The following is a 13,974-nucleotide window of genomic DNA, read 5'->3' as shown; positions in this document are numbered from 1 at the left end:
ACCAGCTCATGTGTGGCATTACAATGGTCATTGCTGGAGACTTCGCCAGACCTACCTGTCATTCCTTGAAGCACTCCAGCTGATGAACTGAATGCGTGCCTCAAGGCATCATACCTTGGAGAAGTGTTCAGACACTCACCCTATCCACAAACATGAGAGTGCCATCTACAAGGAGATCAGGATGCTGGACGGTTTGAAACCTTCCACTACAGATTGGGAATGGAACTTTCCCTGTTGATTAAGACAAATAATCATTCAAGGATGTGGAAATGTTGAAAGTCCTCAACTGAGCACACTAACATGGTCTACCCAAACATTATCCACCACTACAAGGATCACAAGTGGCTGTGTGAACGCAATTAAGCACCTAAGAATGAAACAGTGGCTGAAATCAACATGACTCTACTCAGACAGCTTCCAGGCAGTGAGACCTCATTCAAATCTGTTGATACAGTAATCGACCAGGGCCAAGAGTCCAGTACCCTGCAGAATTCCTAATTCTGAGCCCGCTGAATGCCCCTCACCACCTCAATCTGCAATGGCACAAGACTGGTGGTGAAGAACATGATGCCACATGTACTGGAAGCTACAATACTGACAGGAAAAGATAAAGGAGAGGACGTTTATACCAAGATACCATCACCACTGACCTGCCATTTGAGTTCAAGCGACTTCAGTTCCTGTTAAAGTGAGCTTTGCCATGACCATCTACAAAAGCCAGGGACAGTCCCAAAGATGGTTGGCCTAAACCTGGTGTTTCCTTGCTTCTCTCATGGACAGTTCTATGTTGGATGCTCCAGAGTAGAACTGGCAAAAATCTGTATACTTGCTGCTGATGAAAACCATAAATGGGTCTACCTCATGCATGTTAATAATTACAATAGCAACACTGTAATAATAATAATAAAAAGAACCATAAAGATATACAAAAATGAAAAAATAAAAATCAACAGTGAGAAACAATATACAGTCTGTACGTTGTGTTGTCAAAGTAAGAGAAACAATTGAGACACTGCAATTGTGTTTAAATGAGGCAGAAAGTTAGATCAGCAAACTGGGACTTGGTCACAACTTTGTGATGCCATATGGAAGCAGGGTCTACCATTAGACAATACATTATGCCCAATATCTTCCCAGGCGGTAGTACCCTGTATGGTAGCTGCCTACTACCTGGATCGATGGATGGACAGAAAACATAACCCCATCAAGTCGTCTAATACTGACCACTAATAAAAAAAAAAACAATTATATATATATATGTATGTATATATATTATATATATATATATATATATATATATATATATATATATATATATATATATATATATATATATATATAAAAATAAAATCTTCAGTATTCTCCCTAAACAAAGAACTAAGATACTGATATAATTGAGAGATTATACTGGTATACTGGAGAGACACTATTATACTGATATATTTAAGATGTGTTAATATAGAGACGTACTTGAGAGATAACCTTGAGATGAATCACAATGAGACAATAATAGTTTAGAGAACACACCCGAAAGACGTCATTTTGTGTGTGTGTGTGTGTGTGTGTGTGTGTGTGTGTGTTTTGTGTGTTTTACCAGATTCATATACTACCTCTTTATACACACACACGTCATAGTGATAGACCATTCGCCTCTATAGTGAATGGTCCCAGGTTCGATCCCCGACAGGAGTGGACGACTGGGTTCCTATTACGTAATCCTTGCACACACTCTTATAAACGTAGGTACTGTGAAGCAATACTAGACTGGGCGGCAGTGGGACAATACAGTGTGTGGTTTACTTTACAATAGTAGTAGTAGTAAACATCAACTCACTCCCGGCTCACAGATGCCACTCTCCCCAACTAGCAAACTCATCACCCCGGGCTAGTAACTATAACCAGGTGGTCTAGTAACAATATAACATGTAATAACACTCTATAACACTTTAAAAACTCATAACACCATAACACACTTCGCTTCATATATTTCAACATTTCACCGAGATGGAAGTTTGTTTTTATTTACATACAATGGGTCATTTCTCTCAGCGCGATTGTTATGTACAACAGTACTTGTAAATTGTGCAACTTCCGTCAGTAGTGAGCCGCCCTTCGTGGTGCAACTCTGCGGCTTCGGGCTATAGTCAATTACTGTGCTGGATTTAACACACCGTTCCTTCCTCCTTCGTGTAAAGATTAACCATGTAGCAGTGTGTGTGTGTGACCATGTAAGAACATAAGAACATAAGAATGGAGGAAACTGCAGCGGGCCTATTGGCCCATACTGGGCAGTCCCGTTTACACCCAACCCCTATTGCTCATATGAGCATCCAACCTATGTTTGAAGCAATTCAGCGTATTCGAGTTAATGATGATATTTGGTAACTTGTTCCATTCATCCACTACTCTGTTTCCAAACCAGTGTTTACCTATTTCACGCCTAAATCTAAATTTGTCTAATTTAAAACCATTGTTACGAGTTCGCTCCTGGTTGGATAGTTGAGTACCTTTGTAATGTCCCCTTTGTTTAGCCCTGCCTTCCACTTATACACCTCTATCAGGTCGCCCCTCGCTCTACGTCTCAAGGAGTGCAAATTAAGATGCTTTAACCTGTCTCTATACTCAAGGTTCCTAATGCCCGGGATTAGTCTTGTCATTCTCCTCTGAATTCTTTCCAAGGATTCTATATCCATTCTGTAATACGGTGCCCAGAACTGAACTGCGTAATCCAGGTGTGGTCTCACAAGAGCAAGATACAGTTTAGGATGACCTCGCTAGTCTTGTAACTAACACTCCTTTGTATGAACCCAAGTACTTTATTAGCCTTGTTACGAACAAAAACACATTGTTTACTTGGCTTAAGGTTCCTACTTATCATTACTCCTAAATCTCTCTCGCAGACGGATTTCTCTATGGCATCGTTGTTCATCTGGTATCTGGTTTCCCTGTTTACATCTCCTATACTGAGTACTTTACATTTGTCGACGTTGAATTCCATCTGCCATTTTTCAGACCATTCGAAAAATGGTCTGTGTGTGTGTGTGTGTGTAAAATTACTCGACTCGTCCCGGCATACGCCTCACAACATGCAAGATCATACAAACTTGAAAACTCTACCACCACAACAACCACAACACTACTGTATACAACGATAAATACACCGCGTCTACCACTACCATCACTACCAATACCTGTATATACAATTGAGTTACACCGAGACTAGACTTGAACGAGATATACCAATTCATACCGGGTACTACTTTATAATCCATTACCTCTGACCTTTAAACGCCACAATACACAGTAGTTTTAGAGGTTACCATGGTGATAATACATACACACTACTGTATACAGGTCAAGTTTGAACAGCCATGTCGATACTGTTGTTATTGGTTCAATGTGTATCTCTGTATTTTTCTGGCTAAATGAACAATTACAATAACAATGTCATTAATTCTTTACGTGGTTGAGTGACAGTTAATTAAATAAAATATCAACGACCGACAAACGAGGAGGGATCTGGTGCATGTGTGTGTGACCGTGAGGGTAAGGTAGCATGTGGATCGCTGCAGGTAAACGATGCAGGTGGGATGGGACGGAGTGGGGCGGGGGTAAGATGGGATGGGTGGGGTAGTGTGGGGTCGGGTTGGGACCGAGGATGAGATAGGGTAGGGCAGGGGACTGGGTGGGAAGAAGTGGTCGGGCTCACGTGTAGAGGTGTGTACTGTATACTACCTGGTGGGGGGGTGGAAGGAGGAAGAACCAGGTGATTGTCCAAGAATACTTCCATTAAAACGACGCAAGGAAATACGACTACTTTTTCTTTGTGTGTGTGTGTGTGTGTGTGTGTGTGTGTGTGTGTGTGTGTGTTCTGAATGACCCATGCCACAGTGCCAATCTACAGCAGCCTTGGGAGAAGAACGACGCAGGAAGATATGTGTGTGTAGTGGTTTTATAGCTCAGTAAGCTGGGGGGCAAGACATCCACCACAACCTAAAGTTCGCTCGCCTCACACACGCCTCACCCAAACACATCTCTGTCATAGTCAACACCATATTAAGAAAATATAGAGATATATGAATAATCCAATAGGGTGGGGGAAATCGTGGTAGAGAGAGTATTGTAGTATTGGTATGAGCTATGGTGTTAAGACCCAGTGTGGTGTAGTGTCCTTGGTACCGCCATCCTGTTACTGGCCTGAACGGTACTACAGACACCCTCACACCCCCCACTCTGTTAATTATCTCATAACGTTGGCTATACAATAAGAAAGAAATAAAGGAATGTGGTCATGACAGACGCCGCTTTCAGTATGGTGATGGGAGGGAATGACGCGGAATATATAACCCATAATGAGGACATTTCTGGAGCTACTTTCTTAAAAAAAAAAAAAATCCTGCCACGTTCTTGTTAACGGGTTTTTAATTCCATGTAAACCGTCGCTGTAAAAAAAACTTAACATCCCCAACCTCAAACGACCATAAAGATGTAGGTCCAGCTGGTGGTGATGTAGAGGCTGGATAACAGCACGGAAAGAGCACCGGAATAGGTGCGTGTCCAGGAGATGTGTTGACACAAACACAAGAATACCCGGAGGCTTTGGTGGCCAGTGGTAGGTGTTCCCTTACCATAAAACTTGTCCCACTTTTAAACGGCTCTACTGTAAGTTCTGGTCAGTCCACCCAGGGGCTTTGATGACTAAGTGTCAGTGAGAGACACGTTATCTGGGTAGTGGTGAGTGTGTGGTGACACTTATAGGTGGTGGTGAGTGTATGGTAACAGTTACAGGTGGTGGTGAGTGTATGGTGACAGTTACAGGTGGTGGTGAGTGTATGGTGACAGTTACAGGTGATGGTGAGTGTGTGGTGACAGTTACAGGTGGTGGTGAGTGTATGGTGACAGTTACAGGTGGTGGTGGAGTGTATGGTGACAGTTACAGGTGGTGGTGAGGTGTATGGTGACAGTTACAGGTGGTGGTGAGTGTATGGTGACAGTTACAGGTGGTGGTGAGTGTATGGTGAGTTACAGGTGGTGTATGGTGACAGTTACAGGTGGTGGTGAGTGTATGGTGACAGTTACAGGTGGTGGTGAGTGTATGGTGACAGTTACAGGTGGTGGTGAGTGTATGGTGACAGTTACAGGTGGTGGTGAGTGTATGGTGAGTTACAGGTGGTGGTGAGTGTATGGTGAGTTACAGGTGGTGGTGAGTGTATGGTGACAGTTACAGGTGGTGGTGAGTGTATGGTGACAGTTACAGGTGGTGGTGAGTGTATGGTGACAGTTACAGGTGGTGGTGGGTGTATGGTGAGTTACAGGTGGTGGTGAGTTACAGGTGGTGGTGGTGTATGGTGACAGTTACAGGTGGTGGTGAGTGTATGGTGACAGTTACAGGTGGTGGTGAGTGTATGGTGACAGTTACAGGTGGTGTATGGTGACAGTTACAGGTGAGTGTATGGTGACAGTTACAGGTGAGTGTATGGTGACCAGGTGTATGGTGACAGTTACAGGTGGTGTATGGTGACAGTTACAGGTGAGTGTGTATGGTGACAGTTACAGGTGAGTGTATGGTGACAGTTACAGGTGAGTGTATGGTGACAGTTACAGGTGAGTGTGGTGACAGTTACAGGAGGTATGGTGACAGTTACAGGAGGTGGTGAGTGTGGTGACAGTTACAGGTGGTGGTGAGTGTGTGGTGACACTTATAGGTGGTGGTGAGTGTGTATGGAGACAGTTACAGGTGGTGATGAGTGTATGGTGACAGTTTCAGGTGGTGGTGAGTGTATGGTGACAGTTTCAGGTGGTGGTGAGTGTATGGTGACAGTTACAGGTGGTGATGAGTGTATGGTGATTACAGGTGGTGGTGAGTGTGTGGTGACAGATACAGGTGGTGGTGAGTGTATGGTGACAGTTACAGGAATGTATGGTGACAGTTACAGGCGGTGGTGAGTGTATGGTGACAGTTACAGGTGATGGTGGTGTGTATGGTGACAGATACAGGTGGTCGTGAGTGTATGGTGACAGTTACAGGTGAGTGTATGGTGACAGTTACAGGTGGTGATGAGTGTATGGTGACAGTTACAGGTGGTGGTGAGTGTATGGTGAGTTACAGGAGTGTATGGTGACAGTTACAGGCGGTGGTGAGTGTATGGTGACAGTTACAGGTGATGGTGAGTGTATGGTGACAGATACAGGTGGTGGTGAGTATATGGTGACAGTTACAGGTGAGTGTATGGTGACAGTTACAGGTGAGTGTATGGTGACAGTTCGGTGGTAGGAGTTACAGGTGGTGTATGGTGAGTTGGTGATGGTGAGTGTATGGTGACAGTTACAGGTGGTGGTGAGTGTATAGTGATAGTTACAGGTAGTGGTGAGTGTATGGTGACACAGGTGATGGTGAGTGTATGGTGACACTTACAGGTGATGGTGAGTGTATGGTGACAGTTACAATGTTCTCACTCCTCTCCCTATAATAATAATAATAATTTCCACTTTGCTCTCCGTTAAACGTCACTAAGATTTACATTATAACAATTTTGCTACTGACACGTGAGTACCCGAGACAACCTGTTTGTGAGCGATATACGAGAAGGGTTGACTCCTGTGTTGTGACGGCTGGTGTAGGGTGACGGGGTGTTATGCCTCTAATGTTAACTCTCAAGTACACTGTCTGGGGCATCAAGTACACTGTCTGGGGCATCAAGTACACGGTATGGGGCATCAAGTACACTGTCTGGGGCATCAAGTACACGGTATGGGGCATCAAGTACACGGTATGGGGCATCAGTACACGGTATGGGGCATCAAGACGGTATGGGGGCATCAAGTACGGTATGGGGCATCAAGTACACTGTGGGGCATCAAGTCACGGTATGGGGCATCAAGTACACTGTCTGGGGCATCAAGTACACTGTCTGGGGCACAGACAGGTATGGGGCATCAAGTCACGGTATGGGGCATCAAGTACGGTATGGGGCATCAAGTACACGGTATGGGGCATCATCACGTTGGGGCATCAAGTACGGTATGGGGCATCAAGTGCACGGTATGGGGCATCAATACACGGTCTAAGGCATCATCAATTACACGGTCTGGGGCATGAAGTATACGGTCTGGGGCATGAAGTTACGGTCTGGGGCATGAAATACACGGTATGGGCATCAAATACACGGTCTAAGGCATCATCAATTACACGGTCTGGGGCATCATCAAGTACACTGTCTGGGGCATCAAGTACACTGTCTGGGGCATCAAGTACACGGTATGGGGCATCAAGTGCACGGTATGGGGCATCAAGTACACTGTCTGGGGCATCAAGTACACGGTATGGGGCATCAAGTACACGGTATGGGGCATCAAATACACGGTCTAAGGCATCAAATACACGGTCTAAGGCATCATCAATTACACGGTCTGGGGCATCATCAAGTACACGGTCTGGGGCATCATCAAGTACACGGTCTGGGGTATCATCAAGTACACGGTCTGGGGCATCATCAAGTACACGGTCTGGGGCATCATCAAGTACACGGTCTGGGGCATCATCAAGTACACGGTCTGGGGCATATGACAACGTCTATTTTTACATCATGACGCAACTATTAATGAAAATATCCCTAAAAAACTAAAGATGATAAAGAGTTCGTCAGTTCTGTTTCACGAAGGAGGGAAACGAGTGACGTATTTCAGAATATAAACGATCCTTTGAGAAGTTATTGCCCCTTAACTACTCCCTGGCCAATTACACCTCGGCAATATGAAGTGAGAGCCCCCGTGAGACACAGGAGATATTACTCACACCGGCCGTCGGGAGATATGAGGCATCACTGATAGCCTTTATCTAGCGAGTCACCCCGGTGCTTGACCCATTTGCTCCTAACAACAGTCACCAACCGTAGCATCAGGGACATCAGTTGACCTCCTCACACCTTATTCTAACTCTATGTGACCTGACCTGTTTAATGACTCTCCAGGTGGTTACATACTCAACACACACACAGCTATCCACCTACCTGCGTCTCATGATGATAATTAACTCTGGAAATAATGTATATATGTGCATTTATTATCTAACTCAATCATAAAAACAGCCTGATATAGTGCCTCTCTCCTCCCAGGTCACACCATTACTACAGGTGTCAACAAAAGGTGTGGCTCCTCTCTTCCCCTTCTCAGGTCACACTATTACTACAGTGTCGACAACAGATGTGGTAAGAGGTGTGGCTCCTCTCCCCCCCCCAGGCCACACCATTACTACAGGTGTCGACAACAGATGTGGTAAGAGGTGTGGCTCCTTCCCAGGTCACGCCATTATTACAGGTGTCGACAACAGGTGTGGTAGGAGTGGTGTGGTGGGCAGAATCACAACTAACATGCACAAGTACAATTAACTTTATAATTAACACTGATTCAGACCATTAGCATACGACGAGGGTTAAAGTTAACATACAGGTACAAATAATTAATCACTGAAGCATCAGGGAACACACACACACACACACACACGATTCCTTCAGATAATATACAGCACCAGAACTAAATGGACCACACTGGGTCTATATAAGATAAGATACGACTCCTTAACGTTATCACAAGTAGGTCACTGCAAAACACACTCATGCACACACATACAATATTCTGAACAAAGGCAACGTCTAGTGTGCTATATCCGCACTTCCTCTGACGGGCAACCCAGGCCTATATGGAAGGTATACTGCCACTTGTAACAACTTCAGTGATGGAGTGTGAGGCTGTGGGTCACCCTCTGTTGAACCACACACACACACACTCGTCCTACAGTCCACATCACAGGTTCCCTTCCTCCCTCCCCTCACAACTCTTGCCTCACTCGTCACCTGCTGCTCACCACACAAACACACACTTGGTTCACTAACAAACAAGACGACCCTACATAAACAAACAAGACAGGTATGTGAGGGGCAGGTGAGTGAGACAGATATGATAGATAGGTATGAGTAAGTCATCAGGTGTAGATTGGTGTGAGAGGTGAGATACAGGTGTGAAAGACAGGAAGAGACAGTTGTATGAGACAGGTGAACCAGGAGACAGATGTGAAAGATATGGAACAGGTGTGCAAGACATTGAAAGAGACAGGTGTGCATGACAGTGAGACACATATGAGAGGTATGAGAGAAAGGTGTGAGCTAGATGTTTATGACCATGAGACACATGTGTGAAACAGGTGTGAGAGAATAAGTGATAAACAGGTAAACGAGTCAGGTGTGAGATAGAGGTGGGTCAAGAGTATATGGCAGAGAAAGAGACAGGTGTGTGAGACAGGTGCGGGTGACAGTAAACAGGTAAGGGTCAAGAAGGGTTAGGTGAAAGCAAGGATGTTGAAGGAGGGAAGGAGAGGAGGAGGAGGGAGGGAGGAGGAGGGAGATAGGAGGAGGTAGGAGAGAGATAGGAGGAGGAGGAGGTAGGAGGGATAGGAGATAGCTTCGTCACTCTGCATTCTTCTCTGTTCCATCTGCAACGTTTTTCTCCTCCTTTCCTCAAAATATTGACGATAACACTAATATGTTCTTCCTTGTCCTCAATACTTTCACCTTCACCTTCACCACCCCCACCATCATCACTATCAAAGCATTAGTCATCATTAGTCACCATCACCTTCGTCAAAACTCTCACCATCATCACCTTCACAATCTTCTGGTGATCCAGTGTTTGTATGTATGAGCCCCAAATAGACCCCTGATAATGGGCCCCAAACAGACCCCTGATAATGGGCCCCAAATATACCCCTGATAATGGGCCCCAAATATAACAGGATTGGTTTGGTTAGGTTAAGTTAGGTTAAGGTTAGGCTAAGTTAGGCAAAATTGAGTTAAGTTAGGTTAGCGTTTGGGTGGTTAATCATCTGGTGAAATACGCTGAGGCACTTGAATCTTGAGGTGATCTACAAGTCTCCAGGCGGCGTCTTACTGAGAGTGTGGGCACCGGGGAGAGCTTCCTGCCCTTTAAGTCCCCAGCTGTTCATACCCTCGCTGGCCGGGATTACCAACTGGTTCTTGGAAGAAACCTGTCGTGTCGAGCATCCCACGTGACGATAATTATAGTCCCCTCCCCTCTCTTACACACACACACACGTAGTCACCGACAAAATACTCGACACGGCCGATAGCATCTGAGACAACAAACATACATAAAGGCCCAAAATCCAGTATATAAGTAATACATTGGTGAGCCTTGCTTAATACAACACGGGGTAGGTGACTGAGACAGTGTGACACGACTTACATATACGCACACACATACACACAGACTTTTTAAACATAAACGTACACACACAAACAGACGCCATGATGCAACACACCCCTGAAGCAGTCCTACGAGCCTACGAGGTGTCAACACAGGACTGCACTCACTCCCGCCCCGCACAACACTACATCGTGACATTTATCTTAATCTAAAACTAATTACTCAAGTCGTTCTGAAGGTAAACAGATACGAGACGGGAGGAAGAATGATAAATGACTGAAAATATGACGTGAAGATGGATTGTAAGAAGGTTCGTCCCCTCCTCCATCAGTCTATTTCACCTGAAGATTAACTACCCTAACATTACCTGTGGCATTTAAGTTAGGGTAGGTTTGGTTAAGTTAGGGTTGGTTTGGTTAAGTTAGGGTAGGTTTGGTTAAGTTACTGTAGGTTGTGTTAGCGTTAGGGTGATTAATCTTCAGGTGAAGTAAGTGGGGAGGGGAGCTAATCATCAGGTGATCCTCCGAATGCTCACTGGATTCACTGCACGTACACAGTGATAAGCTATATATAGTGCATCACCCACCTGTCTCCCGCAACGAAATATAAAATTGGCCTTAGTTAATGTACAATGATGAATTTAATGGGATATAAAATGGCTCTTGTTCCCTGTGGTTATATTTTTTTATTTTGTTTTTAATGAAGATGATGTCTAGACCTGTCAAGACCCGCCAATCTATAAATAAGTCATCACACACACCTGTATCAGCGGTCATCCATACATAACCCAGTTCCCTCTAGCCAGGAGGCGAGTCCCCGCTCTAACTCTAAGGTCACTCCACCCCACTACACATCTCTTTCCACCAGTTCCTTGTTAGTGTTGCTAGATGTGCCACAATCATTATTCCTTCACGACATTCCGATAAAAAATAAATAAAAAAACTCTCGGTAAGTTCAGTACATCTGTTCCAAGTCACGCGTCTCACGGCTTCGACGACTGACAAATGTTCTCAAATCGATTCAATTGTAAATCCATCAAAATAAAATGGAGACGAACCACACTGAGCCAGCACACCCGACCCGCAACCTCACACGATCACGTCCAAGCCACAACTGACACTCAAACACAAACTGGATTTTTACCCAGGATATTGTGAGCTGGATCGGGTCGTGCGTCAGTTGCCACTTAGTGTTTTTTTTTCCTGGACGTAAACCGAATGTAAACCAACATCTACCCCATTTTTCAAACAATTCCCCCAATTTTTACAATACAACAATAAACGAAGTAGATAAATAGAAAATAGTCTTTAAACACATGACACGACATTACCTAGACAACCGTAGTGAAGATAATGAGGCACAAAGGTAAAGTGGCACCTCTAATATGGAACCTTGACACTGGACAAGGTCACATGAGCGCCAACAACAATGCCCACACCACAACAAACACAACGGTACTGACGGTAATAATAACAACAATTAAATACAGTGAATAACAGGTCAATAACTCTTAAAACTACAGTCATAAAGAGCCAAGTTAAAAGGGCATTAAATAACAACCACAACTACTGTAGAACTACTGTACTACCACTACTACTACTATTAATAATAATAATACTGTACAAGTAGACTTTGCAAGACACATCGCTACACCCCTCCCCTCCCCCTATACTATACCTCTGCCCTCCCTTCTACACCCCCTCCCCCCTACACCACCTCCCCTCCCCTCTAGACCCCCTCCCTTCCTACACCTTCCCCCCACTCCCACTTTAACCTAATCTAACCTAACATAACATAATCTAATCTTCAGGTGACCCAAAGAGGCACTAAAAAAAATACCGAAGAGTCTTTACTGAACGCATCGAATAACATAACATTACCTAACACTACCATACCACATAACACTTTCTTCCGATAATTTTAACAAAGGAGAAAAACACACACACACACACACACACACACACACACTAAACATACCAGCACCTGAACTGGATTCCTGTTATCATACTGTACACCACAAGGAACCTGTAAAGCCTGCATTCTGCCTAGACCAAAAAAAATTCATTATTTGTTTTACCTAGATTTTACATTATTATTATTATTATTATTATTATTATTTGGTCGTGTTTCTCTATTTGATGGGACGGGGTGGTGTTGGGCGCTCCAGAAATAGTGTAAATATTTATCCTTTTTATAGTTAACTTTTCTTAATCTATGACTTATCTGATTGCTATGTTAATATTTGTTGTATTTATTAAGTATTTTATGGTAGGGGTACAAAAAGTGATCAAGTGTAGAGAGGAAGAGAGATCATTACCACCACTAACACCAACACATCACCAGCACCACTACCATTATCACCATCACTACCCTCACCACACCCCCCCATCATACTGGACATACAAAAAATTCCTTAACTTACCTACAGGGATGAGGAAGGTGGTGTAAACATCTTTCCCCCGAACCCCCTACTTTCCTTCTAGAGGGGGGTGGGAGGGGTATGTTTCCTTCCTGCCTTGCCCACTTTCTACCCTACCTCCTGCCTTGCCCACATTCTACCCTACCCCCCTGCCCTGCCCAATACCCTTCAAAGCCCAAAATACTGTCGAAAATCTTGTCCTACCCAACTCCGTACCCTACCCAACAATATACATCGACAATTCAGTATATATATATATATACCCTGCATTATACTTAGTGCAATATACAAACTATATACATTATACAATATACCTAGAGTACAATATACATACTATGCATTATACATGGAGTGCAATATACAGACACTCGAACACATTTCTCCTGTCGTAAAAGAGTCACCCTGCACAGTATAGAATCTCATGTGTCCAGCCAGGTGTTCTGATTACCTTTTTCAGCCCTAGATCAAGTGTCCTTCTGTGTGTGTGTGTGTGTGTGTGTGTGTTGGGTCTTATTGGTACTTTAGCTGGTAGGATTTTCTGTATTTTATTATGATGGCGTTGGGATTTTGTCCGATGGTCAGCAATCTAGAGGTCAGGTCATCACCACACACTGTATTATGAGTCTCAGTAGCCAGGGACGTCACCACACACTGTATTATGAGTTTCAGCAGCCAGAGGCGTCACCACACACTGTATTATGAGTCTCAGTAGCCAAGAACGTCACCACACACTGTATTATGAGTCTCAGTTGCCAGGGACGTCACCACACACTGTATTATGAGTTTCAGCAGTTGCCAGGGACGCCAGCCAGGGGCGTCACCACACACTGTATTATGAGTCTCGGTAGCCAGGGGCGTCACCACACACTGTATTATGAATCTCAGTAGCCAGGTGCGTCACCACACACTGTATTATGAGTCTCAGTAGCCAGAGGCTTCACCACACACTGTATTATGAGTCTCAGTAGCCAGGGGCATCACCACACACTGTATTATGAGTCTCAGTAGCCAGGGACGTCACCACACACTGTATTATGAGTCTCAGTAGCCAGGGGCGTCACCACACACTATATTATGAGTTTCAGTAGCCAGGGGCGTCACCACACACTGCATTATGAGTCTCAGTAGCCAGGGGCGTCACCTTACTCATACACAGATCAGCCTACCTGTCAGTTCCAATACCTGGTCATAAATATCAAGGTGAACGTGTGTTCTTGTGGCACCTGAGTCCACCGACTTACCCACTATACTCACCCACCATGCTCATCTACCCTCCCACTCACACCCACCCTCCCTCACACTAACCCACTCACACCCATCCTCCCTCCCACTAACCC

Source organism: Homarus americanus, unplaced genomic scaffold (assembly GCF_018991925.1).
Source record: "Homarus americanus isolate GMGI-L3 unplaced genomic scaffold, GMGI_Hamer_2.0 scaffold53233, whole genome shotgun sequence".
Taxonomy (NCBI): domain Eukaryota; kingdom Metazoa; phylum Arthropoda; class Malacostraca; order Decapoda; family Nephropidae; genus Homarus; species Homarus americanus.
This window is presented reverse-complemented; position numbering follows the sequence as displayed.